This window comes from Protopterus annectens, chromosome 4.part1, assembly GCF_019279795.1.
Source record: "Protopterus annectens isolate FY-2018-M chromosome 4.part1, PAN1.0, whole genome shotgun sequence".
Classification (NCBI taxonomy): Eukaryota; Metazoa; Chordata; order Ceratodontiformes; family Protopteridae; genus Protopterus; species Protopterus annectens.
Window position 1 is genome coordinate 907,606,971 of NC_056734.1, and position 14,878 is coordinate 907,621,848.

The following is a 14,878-nucleotide window of genomic DNA, read 5'->3' on the forward strand; positions in this document are numbered from 1 at the left end:
GAAATCTCACGTGCTGACGAGCTTTCTTCCGACTGGCTCTGGAGATAAACACCTTGTTCCTCTCATAATCACGAAGATCTCGAAGTAATTTACATTTCTTTCCATCTACCAGTTCTATTTCATAATTCTTAAGTTTAATATTCATATCACTTAAGAAAGCATTAAGTACATGAGCATATGTCCCTGAAGAGATGGTGTGTCGAAAATGATTAGTGTCTGAAGTATGAGTATTTCTGTCTTCTCTGTCATAGTTGTATAATAAGGTCTGCATCTGCTATTTCTTAATTTGCATGCTTCAGTGATAGTCTTGTCTATCTCTCCTGTTGCATAGCCCCTTTCTAAAAACTCTAACTTCAAATTTGCAAGGGCTGCTTTAGCATCATCGTCCTTATTATGTAGGCGCAGAACTCTAAATACCTGTCCTTTCAGTGTATTTCTAGGAATATGCCTAGGATGCATACTTGTTTTGTGTAATAATGCATTCTTCCTAGTAGGTTTTTGATAAATGCTACTAATAATTTCATTACAATCAGATTTTCTGACTTTAACATCAAGAAAGTCAATTTCTAAATCTGAGCTTTTTAAACTAAATCTTAAAAACTCAGTAGTACTATGCAAATAATCTATGAAATGCTTAAGTTCATTGTCATTTCCATTCCATAACATAAAAATATCATCAACAAAATGGACGTACCACAACACTTGTGCAAAAAAGGGGTTACTATCAGTAAATATAGAAAGTTGTTCCCAGCACACCAATGCCAAGTTGGCGTAGCTATTTGCACATGCAGTGCCCATAGCTACGCCAACCATTTGCAAATAAAATTCATTTTCAAATACACAAACATTATTTTCTAAAATAATCTCCAAAAGATTACATATTAATTGAATTTTCTTATTGTCACATCTATTCAGTGTTAGAAATTCTCTAACTTTGTCTTTTCCCCATAAATTAGGTATACAAGTAAACAACGATTCTATGTTCATGGTAACAAAAATGAAGTTATCTCCCTGTCCCAGAGTCATTATTCTATTATGTAGACATTCTAAAAACATCTTAGTGTCTCGAAGAATAGTGTAGCATTCATGTAAAAAAAATGTAAAGTTCCTTTTACAAAAATGGACAATGGCTCAGTGCAACAGCCAGTTCCAGATACGATAGGTCTCATGGGTGGAATAACAGCATTTTTATGCATTTTCGGTAGACCATGTATTTTTGGTATAACAGGGTTCTCAGTAGTAAAATATTTAAATAATTATTCATCAATCAAATTAGTAATTAAAAGACCAAAAATTAAAAAAGACACCCTATCTATAATCCCATTGACCATTGTTCTGTTAATACATTGATATACTTGTGTATTCAATAAAAAATTTCTCATTTGAGAAATATAAAGGTCTCTGTCCAGCATTACAATACCCTCACCCTTGTCAACTTGTTTAACCTCTACAGAACGCATATTCTTTAGTTGCTGCAAAGCTTTATATTCATCATTAGGCAAATTGCAAAACCTGTTTTTAGTTGTCTGCATATCCAATTCCCTAAAGCCAGTCTCACAAACATCTATGAAAGTTTGTATCCCTGATGGGAACACAGGAACGAAAGTACTAGGTCTTTTATAAATGGTAACGTCACTCGTTTGTACCGGAAACATAGTTTTTAAAGTAAGGCTTCTGCCTAACAGTCTTAAATCTTTCAGCATTTCTGCTGAATCTGCTTTCTTAGCAGGAATAAATGTTAATCTCTTATTTAAAAGGGCAATTTGTTCTTCATTTAAAACAATGGAAGAAATATTTGTTACCAAACCTGTATTCATGTTCTTCTCTGTTTCATTAACTGCATGTTCTCTTCCTGGTGTTGATTCCGTACCTGTTTCCTTGACTGTGACATACTCCTCAACCATATTTTGTAAGGTAGGGGATTTTTCAAAGAAAAATTCCCTTTGTATTCTTGTCCAAAAAAACATTATTTACTTCCTCTCATTGATGTAAAACAGCATTCTGTGGACTGCTAACATTTCCAGAACTCATGGAAGCACTTGTAGTTTGTATATTGTTACTGACAATAGCTGCAGTTTGATCTTCACTTAAACAGTGCAACTGTGAAGCTGCTCTGTTGTTTGCGGAGCTATGCTGTTCACAGTCAGATAAAGTAATAACACTACTGTTCGCTGATGTTTTAATACACTCTGCAACAACTTCATTTGATATTGTTCTGCTTGCTGACATAGATAGAGTGCCAGCAGGCTGATTATGTTGAGAGATTGTTGCATTTGATTCAATAGCAGTTTCAGGTAGCATAAACTTTCTTCCTTGTGGAGCAGAAGTAGCAACATACTGATTAGTCTGTAAATAGCATTTTCTTGTGGCGACACCCTCCTGTAATGTCTGGGCCAAGAGAAAACCTGATTTTTCATAAAATCAAGTGTATCTCGATTCAGTTTATTCAATTTAACTGTTTGAAGTCTTTTCTCATATGAAACAATATTTTCTTAAAGTTGTTCCATTCTGTTAAACATAATGGGCCGGATTCAGGAAGGCTTACATGGAGTTCAAGAGTAGTGTAAGCCTCCGTGTAAGCCTCCCGATTCAGGAACAGCCCAAATATCCGTGTAAGAGACAGCTAACACATCTCTTACACGGACTGGGCGTGGAAATGCTCAATACCTCATTTGCAGCTGAAAGATATGCAAATGAGGTATCTGAGCGATCCACGAAGCAGAAACCAGTCCGTGTAACGGACGTGTTAGCTGCAGAAATGTACTCAGCTGACAATTGAGTACATTTCTGCAAAATTAAAAACGGAGCTATGTCAGCTCTAAATAAAGGGTGCATTTGTGTCATTAAGCATGCCAATGGCCAAATATGTGGCCATTGGCATGAAAACGTGTTGCAAAAATATGTAATATAACTTTTTTTTTTTCACGGGATTTTGAGGTTTAACTGCAGCGCACACCCGTGCAAACGGGGTGCGCTACCTAAAATTAAAAAACGAAGCTTATAAGCCCACAATTGTGGGATTTATGTATTACATGTAATGTTAATGGAGGGACTTGCAGACCAAAAACAATATGGCCTCCGTTTAGTGGTTGTCAAGGGGGGGAAGCTCCGTGTAAGACATGTAACTAGTCATTACTAGGCAATCCTATGTAAATGAGGGTTACAATACTGAATCACACTGCCACATAGGTAATGAGCACTTTCTGAGTAGTGTAAGAGTTAGAGAAGGGGGAGGAACAGAGTAAGAGGTAGGTGACATCACGGGGGGGAAGGATAGATTCAAATATACCAGACTGGAGGGCAATGTAAGGTGAAAGATGACAGACAGACTTCAGGGAGGGAGGTGTGTCCCAACAGAACACTAGGAAAGTCAAGAAACTGAAGGCTTACGCTATCCCTACACTCAAAGTTTCTTGATATACGTGCATGCGTGCGTGTGCGCGAGTGTAAGGCAGGCTCAACATATGGGAGCATGTTGCAAACCGTTTACAACGGTTTGTGCGAGCGTGCACATGTTTAAGGCAGTGTGCGCGCGTTTTAACATGAATCAGCCCAGTTCATACCATGTAAGGACATGTGCGCGCGTGTAACACCGTGTAGGGATGTGTGCGCGTGTTTAAGTGACTGTGAGCGTGTTTAAGCTGGTGTGCACATTGCTCCCCCTCAGGAAACAGAGAGGAAACAGGAAACAACTAAATTACACGGAAACTGCCAGAGGATACTGCTGCAGTTAATTGTTTGAAACAATTGGAAGCAGGCAATTATGCAGGCAGACTAGAAGCCCAACCCAGCACTTAAAACACTGCAAAGAGCAGTGCAGGGTGTTTCTCACAAGAGATACTGCAAGAAAGTAAGCTATCAGAATTGAAAACTGAAAAAGCTGAACTCAGAGCAGAAATGCTAGGGGCTGCCATAGCTGTTATAATCAGGCAAAGGCGAATTGCTGAGGGTGGTGTCAATGCAGATGCTGACAGACAACCCAGAGTGAGGAGAAGGAGAAGAGTATACAGGCCCAGGGTCACCTACCATGGGTTACATGAGCTGGAGATAGTAGAGCGCTACAGAGTGGACAGAGACCTTCTGCAGTAGATTGTTGAGCTGTGCAGGCCACATCTCACACACAGAACCAACAGAGGGGAACCCATCCCAGTGGAAACCAAGGTATGTGTTGGCCTAAGAATACTAGCAACAGGTACCTTCCAGAGACCAACTGGTGATATGATGGGGATATCACAGGCATCAGCCTCCAGGGTACTGCACCAGTTCCTGGATGCCATGTCAGCACATGTCGGTGATCATATATATGTCCCTAATGACCGTGAGGTTGTGGCCAGCAATATGTGTCTCTTCCAGCAAATAGCAGGATACCCTGAGGTGCTGGGTGCAATAGACTGCACGCACGTATGCATCAAAGCACCAGCTGGTGAGCGGGGTAGAGTCTACATTAACCGCAAGGGATACCCCTCCATCAACTGCCAGGTCATGTGTGATGCCCAGGGCATAATAATGAATGTGTGTGCTGGCTGCCCTGGGAGCTACCACGATTCCCACATCTGGCATCTGACGCAGCTGTACCAATCATTTGCCAGTGGGGACTTCCCACACGGACACCTAGTGGGGGATGCAGGTTATGCACTTGAGCCGTGGCTGATGACACCCATCAGAAATGCACACACACCTGAACAGGAACGCCATAATGAGGCACACGCACAAACACGTAATGTCATAGAGCGTGTGTTTGGGCTGCTCAAGTCACGGTTCCGGTGTCTGGACACATCTGGTGGAGCCTTGCAGTACACACCAACTACATGTACCCAAATGGTCATGATATGTGCTATGCTACACAATATGATCCTGCGGAAACAGCTGCAGCAGGACCAGCACAGGGCTGGGCCTAACATCCCCCCACCATTGCCAAGGCCACCACAGGCAGAGGGTGACTCGGAGGAGGAACAACCTGACCTTGTCCCAGTAGGCAGAAGGAGGCGTGCCCAGTATGCCCTGGCCTTGGCAAAGAGGCATAGCACATACACTTGGTCAGTAGGAACACTGGGACTGATACCCGCTCTGACTCACTCATATAGTAACAGGGATGCCTAACATGACACAACCTGCTTCCAAACATGTACAGGGAGTGTAGTATGTGCATCCGACAGAGGCAGCCCTGCAGCACCACCTGAGGCATGAATGCCATGTGTTAAGTAATGTAATACCATGTACCATATGCACACCTGAGGACCCGACTAACATCCACCCACACCAATCATAAACCACAAAAAACACAAACCTCCCTCATAGGTACCACAAGCGATAGTAACCTAGATGTAATGCTACCCAATGCCAGAAGTATAAATGCGTGCAGTGTAAACACACACAGTATAGAGAATGTAGATATCAGTGCTGTAATAGAAAACAGGGTCAAAGCCCACAGCAGCACCCTGACACTACCAGGTCACACCTCTGTCCTAATAGCAGGAACTGCCCTAGGCCTACTCTGGCAATGTGAGTGTCAAACGAAATATTACTGTCAACCTGGGTGCCCAGGACCCTGATAACCTCTTCTGTGCTTAGAGGATTGCCACCTAGATGGGAACTAGGGGTAACCCTGTTGTTCCCGAAGGGTATGACTATGCATTGTTTAGCGTTTAATGTAAGGCCATGGCTCTGGCACCAGTTATCTGTGTCTATGAGACCCTTCTGAAGGATGTCTGTGTCAGATGGGTTTCCAGCTATGCTTCCCAGTTTGCAGTCATCTTCAAACTTTGTCAGCCATAATCCTCCTGTGTTTGCTCGTACTTCTGAAAAGTAGATGCTGAACAAATGTGGGCCCAGGACTGAGCCCTGTGGGACACCACTTGTGACAGCTCTGGAGTGTGACATGGCACCAGCAACTTTGACCCTGTGTGTTCCGTCACTTAGCCAGTTTGCAACCCATGCTGTGATGTATGGGTTCACAATTAAGCTGGTGATGTTTTCAATGATACCTGAGTGGGGTATTGTGTCGAAAGCCTTTGCCAGGTCAAGGTAGGCTGTGTGGACTGCCTTGCCCATGTCAATGGCCTGGGTGACTGTCTTGAAAAAGTCAACCAAGTTTAAAAGGCATGATCTGCCCTTGACAAAGCCAAACTGGATTGGATCCAATGTCTGCAAGTCCCCTATGTCTTCATTTATAATTCCCATTATGATCCTCTCCATAGCTTAGCAGAACAGGCTTGTCAAGCTGATGGGATGGTAGTTTCCTGGGTTGGTGGAGGCACCTCCTTTGTGAAGTGGGTCCACCATTGCCGTATGCCATTCCTTGGGCACATATACTGAGGTGAGGCTAAGATTAAACAGCTGCCCTAACTGCGGGTGTAATTACTCATTGAGTTCATGGAGCACACAACTGGGGACACCATCTGGTCCCATGGATAAAGTGTTTTCCGCCTTGGATAGAGCAGTTCCCACCCCAGCATTGGAGATGTTTGGGGGGCTACAATCCTCTGGTGTAGATACCCCTCCAGTTGGGGGAGGGGGGTGGATAAATCTGCACCGAACCTGTCAGCCAGTATGTTGGCAATGTCTGTAGGTTGAGTGATAGTTACATCATTCTGAACTAATTCTGAGCATATCTGGGAGTTCCCTCCCAGGTTTCAAACATAGGTAAAAAAGGCCTCATGATTGTCCCTTGAGTCCTGAGTGGGTTTACTCTCAAAACTCGCCTCGGATGATTGTATGGGGGAACCCAGTGTTGTACTCACAATGAGCAGGGGCGTCCTCCCTTCTACGGATTTCGCTCTATCTCGTAGTAGCTCCTTCCTTGTGTTGTAGAGCTTGTTTATGGCTAGGGTCCACCAGACTGGATGCTTGCCTGTGGTACAAAGAGTCTTTGTTTTGTTTGGGATTGCCTGATCCATGCAGTCCTGGAGGTGCTGGTAGAAGGCATGTGTAAGTGATACAGTGGCTTGGGTAATGGTGTCCGCTGGCTTGGGGGCCTTGAAAGAGACCACACCAGTCCATAGAAATGTGAAGTCGGCATTTGAGAAGGTCATCACTGTTTGTTTTTCTATCTGGGGTGTGGGTGGGATGTGGACTCCCACTGAGATTAGTCCATGATCTGATCTCAACAATGATGGGTATACTTCTGGTGTTGAACAGTGTGACCCCATGTTCGTGATGATGAGTTCTAGTATGTTGCCTCCACTTGTGGGGATTGGGACCAGTTGTTCCATGTCATTTGAGTGTATGAACTCTTCGAACCTTTGTGTTAGAGTGTTGTGGCTTGATTAGTGATCCCAGTCTATATGTGGATAGTTGGAATCACCCAGTAGGATGGTGTTTGGAGATACATTTATCCCCTTCAGTGTTTGCAGGACAGCTGTGTGAGGTACCTGAGTTTGAGAGGGTGGCATGTAACATGCTGCAAACTGCATTGCAGTCTTGCCTACGGTCACTGGCACCTGGATGGTCTCCGATGCATCGTGTGTTGCCACCAACCATGAGGTAAGGGTGTCCTTGATGAATATGGACACCCACCCTCCTTTCTTGGTGTTGTCCGGATTCTGGTGCCGGAACGCATGATATGAGGTAACACCCGATAGTGCCGGGGTGCTGTCAGAAGCTGTGAACCAGGTTTCAGGCACAGCACAGACATCAATGTGCTACATACTGAGAAGGGCATAGAGTGTGTGCAGCTTGAGGTTGAGACCTCTGGCATTGAGCAGCATTACCCTTAGTGTCCTTCCTTTACTGTGTTCTAGGGTGGTAGGTATAGAATCTGAATCTTGCATAAAAAAGGCACAATGGGGGTGGCAAGAGCATCAGCCAAAATCCGGAAGCCCAGGGGTGACAGGTGCAAGCTGTCCCTTGCAAATCAGCGTGGCCTGTCCAGCATGTCATCCCAGGCACACAGACATTGGACCCCCTTTGAATGACACCATAGTTTAAGCAAATTATTACAGCTGATCATCTTGTCTCTGTTTATGTGGCATCATACTTGGTGAAGGTAGGATACTGCTCAAGGTCAGGGTCATACCTGCCTGGCCTACATAATCAGAGGGATCCTCTATGTCTGTTTCCATGTAGTCCAGGGAGGTACATCTCAAGTCGTTCACACCAGCATGGATAATGACTGGGTCAGACTTGTACTTGCAGTTGAGTGACCTGAGTGCTTGCATTATGTGGTGGATTCCAGTGCCCGATAGGCAGCTTACTGTGACCTCCCCGTACTCGATCTGGTGAGCGGGACGTCAGTGTGTCTGACTAGGGAGTCACCTATGACAAGTGTGTCTGGCAGTGTGTTCAGCCTTAAGGGCTGTGACTGTTTGGCACACCGACTCTGTGGTCAATGTGTTGCATGTGCTGTGCCCTGTGGAGGCGGTTGTGTGAGTGTCTGCTGTGGTAGCCACTGCCGTTTTGGTAGAATTCTGATGAGAGCCTCCGAGTATGTCTCTGTGTGTCTATGTGTATGATCTTAAGTTGTGATAGTGCCATGTGAGACTGGATATGTGATGTGTGTGGTTACCTTCACCTTCTCCCTGGTCTTGCTAGTCCTATGTTGAGAGAGCTCAGCCTCCACTTTGGCTATATAATTGCATCCCTCACATGTATGTGTGTTTTATGGGAGAAGGAGAGGGTTGTCAGTGTACATGAGGCAAGTGTAACATTGCCTCAATATTCCCAGGTTCACCAGCTGAGCAGGAGAGGACACTAGCAACTGATCCCTAGACATGCTAGAAGGAATAGACAAAACAATGTTGGAATACAGGGAGATATCAAGCCCCCCAAACCACATCATAGTGCTTGACTGACAATACCTACACATACACCAGTGTTTCATAGTGTCATAGTTTACTACTAGGCTATCTGCCCTAGTGCATGTGTAAGCCTAGCCATAGTGATGTGGCTATTGCCACCCTTATAGTGGTAATAAGTGTACAGAATAGATTCGAATATTGTGCCTCTGACTTAGTAGTGACACATTATGACCCCCTTACGTAATTGAATAACATGACTGTGCCTCTGTCTAGTCTGTGCCTCTGTCTCATATGCAGTTGTCCAGATGTCTCCTGAAGAGAGTCAGTGAGGGACTCTGTCAAACATGAACTGGGATACGCTGCTAGAGTGTGAGATGCCTCTGAGTTATGACTCTGTCCCTCCAGCATGTCCTATACATGTATGTGCTGAGGTTCAAATCCTCAGCTCTCATGGCTCTGGTGGATTTGGATTGCTTGCAGTGGAGCATGTCCACCAAATCCTGATTGGACATGGTCCTGTATGTCAGGCATAGGTCACCTGTAAGTATGCGGTATGACACTGAATAAAGCTGGATTTCCTCTATTCTGTAAGCATATGACATGTGTTGAAGAACCCTGATCTTCATGGTAGGTACTTTTGGGGTCTCTCCAGCTGTTGCAAGTGCTGGGTGAGGTACATACCATATGGGGCTTTGTATTCAATCATGGGCCTGATAAGGGAGAAGGATAGTGGAACAATGACCTCCTATGATCTTGATGGAAAACCCTCCATGATAAGGTGGGCAAGATAGAAAGTCTTCCTAACCACTTTGGTAACAGGGGTGTCAAAAGAGATGTCACTATCTACATGTGTCCCCAGGTGTCTGATTTGTTTTCTGTGCTCAGTGGGTTGCTGTCTATGTATTGATCTGTGGGTACTTTGTTCCTCCCAAAGGGGATGAATACACATCAGTTGCATTCAGTTTCAGGCTATGCGTCTGGCACCAGCTATCCGCCTTTGTGACGGCATTCTGTAGGATGTGTGTGCTAGCTGATGTATGCACTATGGTGCCTAGGTTGCAGTCATCTGCAAACTTTGTCAGCCACAACCCCCCTATGTTTGCTTTCACATCTGAAAGGTAAATACCAATTAAGAGGGGTCCCAGGACACATCCTTGTGGGACACCACCTGTGACTGGCTTCGAATCTGACAAGGCACCTGCAATGTTGACTTTATGGGTTCTGTTTCTTAGCCATTTTTCAACCTATCCTGTGACATATGCTGTTATATGTCAGCTGTTGAGCTTGGCTATGATGCCTGAGTGGGGTATTGTGTCACAGGCCTTAGCTAAGTGCAGGTAGGCTGTGTGGACTGTGTAGCCCTCATCGATGGCCATACTGACAGTTTCACAGTAGTCAACTAGGTGCAAAAGGCAGGATCTGCCCTGTACAAAGCTGAACTGGGTGGGAACAAGGGTCCGTAGGTCAGCAATGTGTCTGTGTAAGAGCTCCATAATGACTCTTCCCATAGCTTTGCAGACAAGGCTGGTTAAGCTTGTGTGGTGGTAGTTGCCATGGTCTGTGGAGGCATCTCCTTTGTGGAGTGGGACCACTGTTGCTGTATGCCAGTGTTCAGGTACATATCCTGTAGCAAGACTAAGGTTAAATAGCAGTTATATATACGGGTCCAGCTCCTTCTGGAGTTCACATAGCATGCAACCGGGGATACCAGCAGGTCCCATTGATGCTGTGTACTTGTCTTTGCTGAGTGCGGCTCTCACATGGACATCCAAGATGACAGTGAGGTTACATACAGCAGTGATAACTATCTTCTTTTGGGGGTGAGGGAGGGGGTAAATCACACTGAAGCTGTCCACCGGAATGTTGCCAATATCTGTCAGGCCACTGGAATATATGTTGTTGTGTACCAACTCTGAGTATATCTGAGGGTTCCCAACCACGTGTCTGACATAACTGAAGAAAGCAGTGTGGTTACCTTCATTGTCTTTGGTGATTTATGTCCCCAAGTTGACCTTGCATGTCTTTATGAGATAATGTAGCTTTCTACTAGTGCTGATCACAGCTGTCTTCCCTTTTGGAGATGTAGCTCTGTCTTGCATTAGTAACCCTCATCTGTCATACAGTTTGTTTATGGCTGGGGTCCACCAGACAGGCCACTTCCCCTTTGTGGAGAGGGTCCTGTTTTTATTTGTGATTGCATGGTCCATGCTTTCTGACATGTAGCTAAGGGGAGGTCATCGTGGTTCTGCAGTTATCTTTCATCAGCATTAGAAATGACCACAACAGCCCCTGTGGGGTTTACCTCATGCAGACATCAGCACAGCAGCACCAGTCCACACAGTACCCCTCACCAGGAGTATGAAAGAGCTGGAACACATGTAATGTGTCCTGATTAAACAGAAAGTGCAGCTCCACACACTGCCATGCTGTCCACCCAGATGCAAGCTGTGCCTGATGTAGAAAGCCATGTCCAAGCTGGAATCAATGCACATGCTGCACCTTGTAATCTGAATGGCAGGAGCTATGCACATGAGGGGGACCCTGACCCCAGCACTGACATACATAGGACAGGCTGTACTGCATTATCCATAACACAGAAGCCACCCCACGCATGAGTACACTACCAGTACAGGTTGTATGTAGAGACACTTGTTGATTCCCCTCAACAGGAATCCTAATGAGTGGATGGGAGATGGGAGGTTTACCCTGGGTATCAATGTTATGTCACAGGTAGACAGAGGCACAGTATACTAAACAAGACATATGTCATGGCAAACTACACTTAAAATGTGTTGACGGACAAACACACTCTCCGACTAGCATTAGAAATGGCCTAGGGCACACCGGTAGTGTTTGCCAATGTACACCCATGTTGTGGAATACACTACTGATGTTGGATGAGGCTGTTGTAAGTAGTTCACATCTGAACATAATGCAACATGGTCAGATAGGTTCATAAGTACATAGGTTTATACTAGGCTATCTTCCCTAAGGCAGGTATAAGCCTAGCACAGAGTTTGTTGGTGTACACCACCCATTATCTGAAACAGTACTGTGCCCATTATTTTGTCATGCCTCTCTCCAGCAGTGACACAGTGACGATCCCCGGGTTAAACGTATGACCTTCCATCCACAGGTCAAGATACCACTTGAACACAGCCAGCAAGGTGCTCTGCCTCACATGGACCGGGATTGTATTCCACAGCATAGGGAGTCTCCGGGTGATAACTCCATCCCTCAAACATGTCCAACGTACATCCCTGCTAAGGTGTAAGTCACTTACACTAGTGGTTAAGGTGGATCTGCCAATTCTGAGGTGGAGCATGTCCATTAATCCCTGTTTGGACATGGCCTTGCATGTCAGGCACATGTCACCTCTAAGCAGACGGTATGTGAGTGAATAGAGTGGGAGTGTCTTCAATCTGGCAGCATATGACAGTTGTTGGGGTTCCCTGATCCTTTAGGTGGGGGACATTCAGGGTGTCTCCAATTGCTGCAGATGCTGGGTGAGATACATCTAGAATAGGGCATTCTACTTGATCACCGGTCTGATAAGTGAAGAGTACAGGGGAACAATGACCCACTAGATCTGGATGTGAATCCCATCCTGATCAGGTGGGCAATGTAGAAGGTCTGTCTAGCCACTTTAGCAACGTGAGTGTCAGAAGAACGGCAACTGTCAACCTGGGTCCCCAGGTCCATGATAACCTCCTCTGTGCTTAGAGGATTGCCACCTATATGGTAGCTTGGGGTTACCTTGCCTTTCCTGAAGGGTATGTCTACACATGTTGTGCACTTTGACTTCAGGCCATGGCTCTGGCACCAGCTATCAGTTACCGTGAGTCCCTTCTGAAGGATATCCGTGTCTGATGCACTGTCCACTATGGCGCCCAGTGTGCAGTCATCTGCAAACATTGTCAGCCAAAGTCCTCCCATGTTGGCCTGTACTTCTGGGAAGTACATGACAAACAATAGGGGGCCAAGGACTGAGCCCTGTGTGACACCACCTGTGACCAGCCTGGAGTCTAACATAGTGCCAGCAACTCTATCCCTGTGGGTCCCGTCCTTAAGCCAGTTTGCAACCCATCTTGTGACATATGGGTTTACGTTTCAGTTGTTAGGGTTTTCCACAATACCTGAGTGGGGTATTGTGTTGAAAGTGTTTGCAAGGCCAAGGTAGGCTGTATGGACTGCCTTTCCTCAACAATGGCCTAAGTGACCGTTTTGAAGATGTCAACCCAGTACAAAAGGCATGATCTGCCCTTGACCAAGCCAAAATGGGATGGGTACAATGTCTGCATGTCCCCTATATCTTTGTTTATGAGCTCAATTATGATCCTCTCCATAGCTTTGCAGACTAGACTTGTTAAGCTTATGGGGCAGTAATTACCATGGTCTGTAGAGGCACCGCCTTTGTGCAGATGTGCACAACTGGACCCTAACCAGGCTGTTGTGCACACTATGGAAATGTAAAGCAGTGATAGGACTAAAGCCCAGGATACTGACCACCACGGTGAAAGTACTGAACCACTACACTATACAGTACTACAGTGTTAGGTCAGTATGAACGGATGTTGACAATTGTGTGCAAAGAATCCCATGCAAAACCTGCAGGCACAGTATACTCCCTGTTGTGTTCACACAAAAAGCATTTGGACAGTAACTACACAACATGGAACAGAACACACAACCATAAACTGGAGGTATTTGTTGAAGGTCACACCCATCCACAAATGTGATGGGCTGCAGAGTTCAACATATGGAAAGCCCACACTGGGCATGCTCACACACTTAGATAAATGAGACATCTTTCACACAACATGCCATGGGAAGGCTAAACTGGGCATGCTCACACACTGGTCCAAATGTTACTCCTAGCAACTGTGAAAACACACCAGAGGATGCTCATTCCCCTTTCTAGACACTGATCATGTCAGCACCCTATAAGTATATCAGGGGAAAAAAGACCTCCCAGTCATGCGAATAGCGCATTGCGCTAATGTGTCCGTCTCTAGTGTCATAACATAGTTAGGTAGGGGGTTGAATCCAGCAAGTGGCAAGTGTTTGTGAAGGGGTGTAAGTGTGTATGAAAAAGACATCCTTTTTGGCAACTGGGAAAACACACCACAGGATGCTCATTCCACTTTCTAAACTCTGATGATGTCAGCACCCTATAAGTATATCAGGGGAAAAGAATTCTCCCAAAAATGCGAATAGCGCGCTGCGCTAATGCGTCCGTCTCTAGTGTTACAGCATAGTTAAGTAGGGGTTTGAATCCAGCAAGTGGCAAGTGTCTGTGTGAGGGGGTGTAAGTGTGTATGAAAAGGACATCCCTTTTGGCAACTGGGAAAACACACCACAGGATGCTCATTCCACTTTCTAAACTCTGATGATGTCAGCACCCTATAAGTATATCAGGGGAAAGGCAATCTCCCAGTAATGCGAATAGCACGCTGCGCTAATGCGTCCGTTTCTAGTTTCATAACATAGTTAGGTAGGGGTTTGAATCCAGCAAGTGTAAGTGTGTATGAAAAGGGCATCCCTTTTGGTAACTGGGAAAACACACCATAGGATGCTCATTCCACTTTCTAAACTCTGATGATGTCAGCACCCTATAAGTATATCAGGGGAAAGAAAACCTCCCAGTAATGCAAATAGCACGCTGTACTAATGCGTCCGTCTCTAGTGTCATAACATAGTTAGGTAGGCGTTTGAATCCAGCAAGTGTGTGTGAAGGGGGGTAAGTGTGTGTGTGTATGAAAAAGACATCCCTTTTGGCAACTGGGAAAACACACCACAGGATGCTCATTCCACTTTCTAAACTCTGATGATGTCAGCACCCTATAAGTATATCAGGGGAAAAGAAACCTCCCAGTAATGCGAATAGTGCACTGCGCTAATGCGTCTGTCTCTAGTGTCATAACATAGTTAGGTAGGAGTTTGAATCCAGCAAGTGTGTGTGAAGGTGGATAAGTGTGTGTATGTAAAGGACATCCCTTTTGGCAACTGGGAAAACACACCACAGGATGCTCATTCCACTTTCTAAACTCTGATGATGTCAGCACCCTATAAGTATATCAGGGGAAAAAAAATCTCCCAGAAATGCGAATAGTGCGCTGCGCTAATGCGTCCATCTCTAGTGT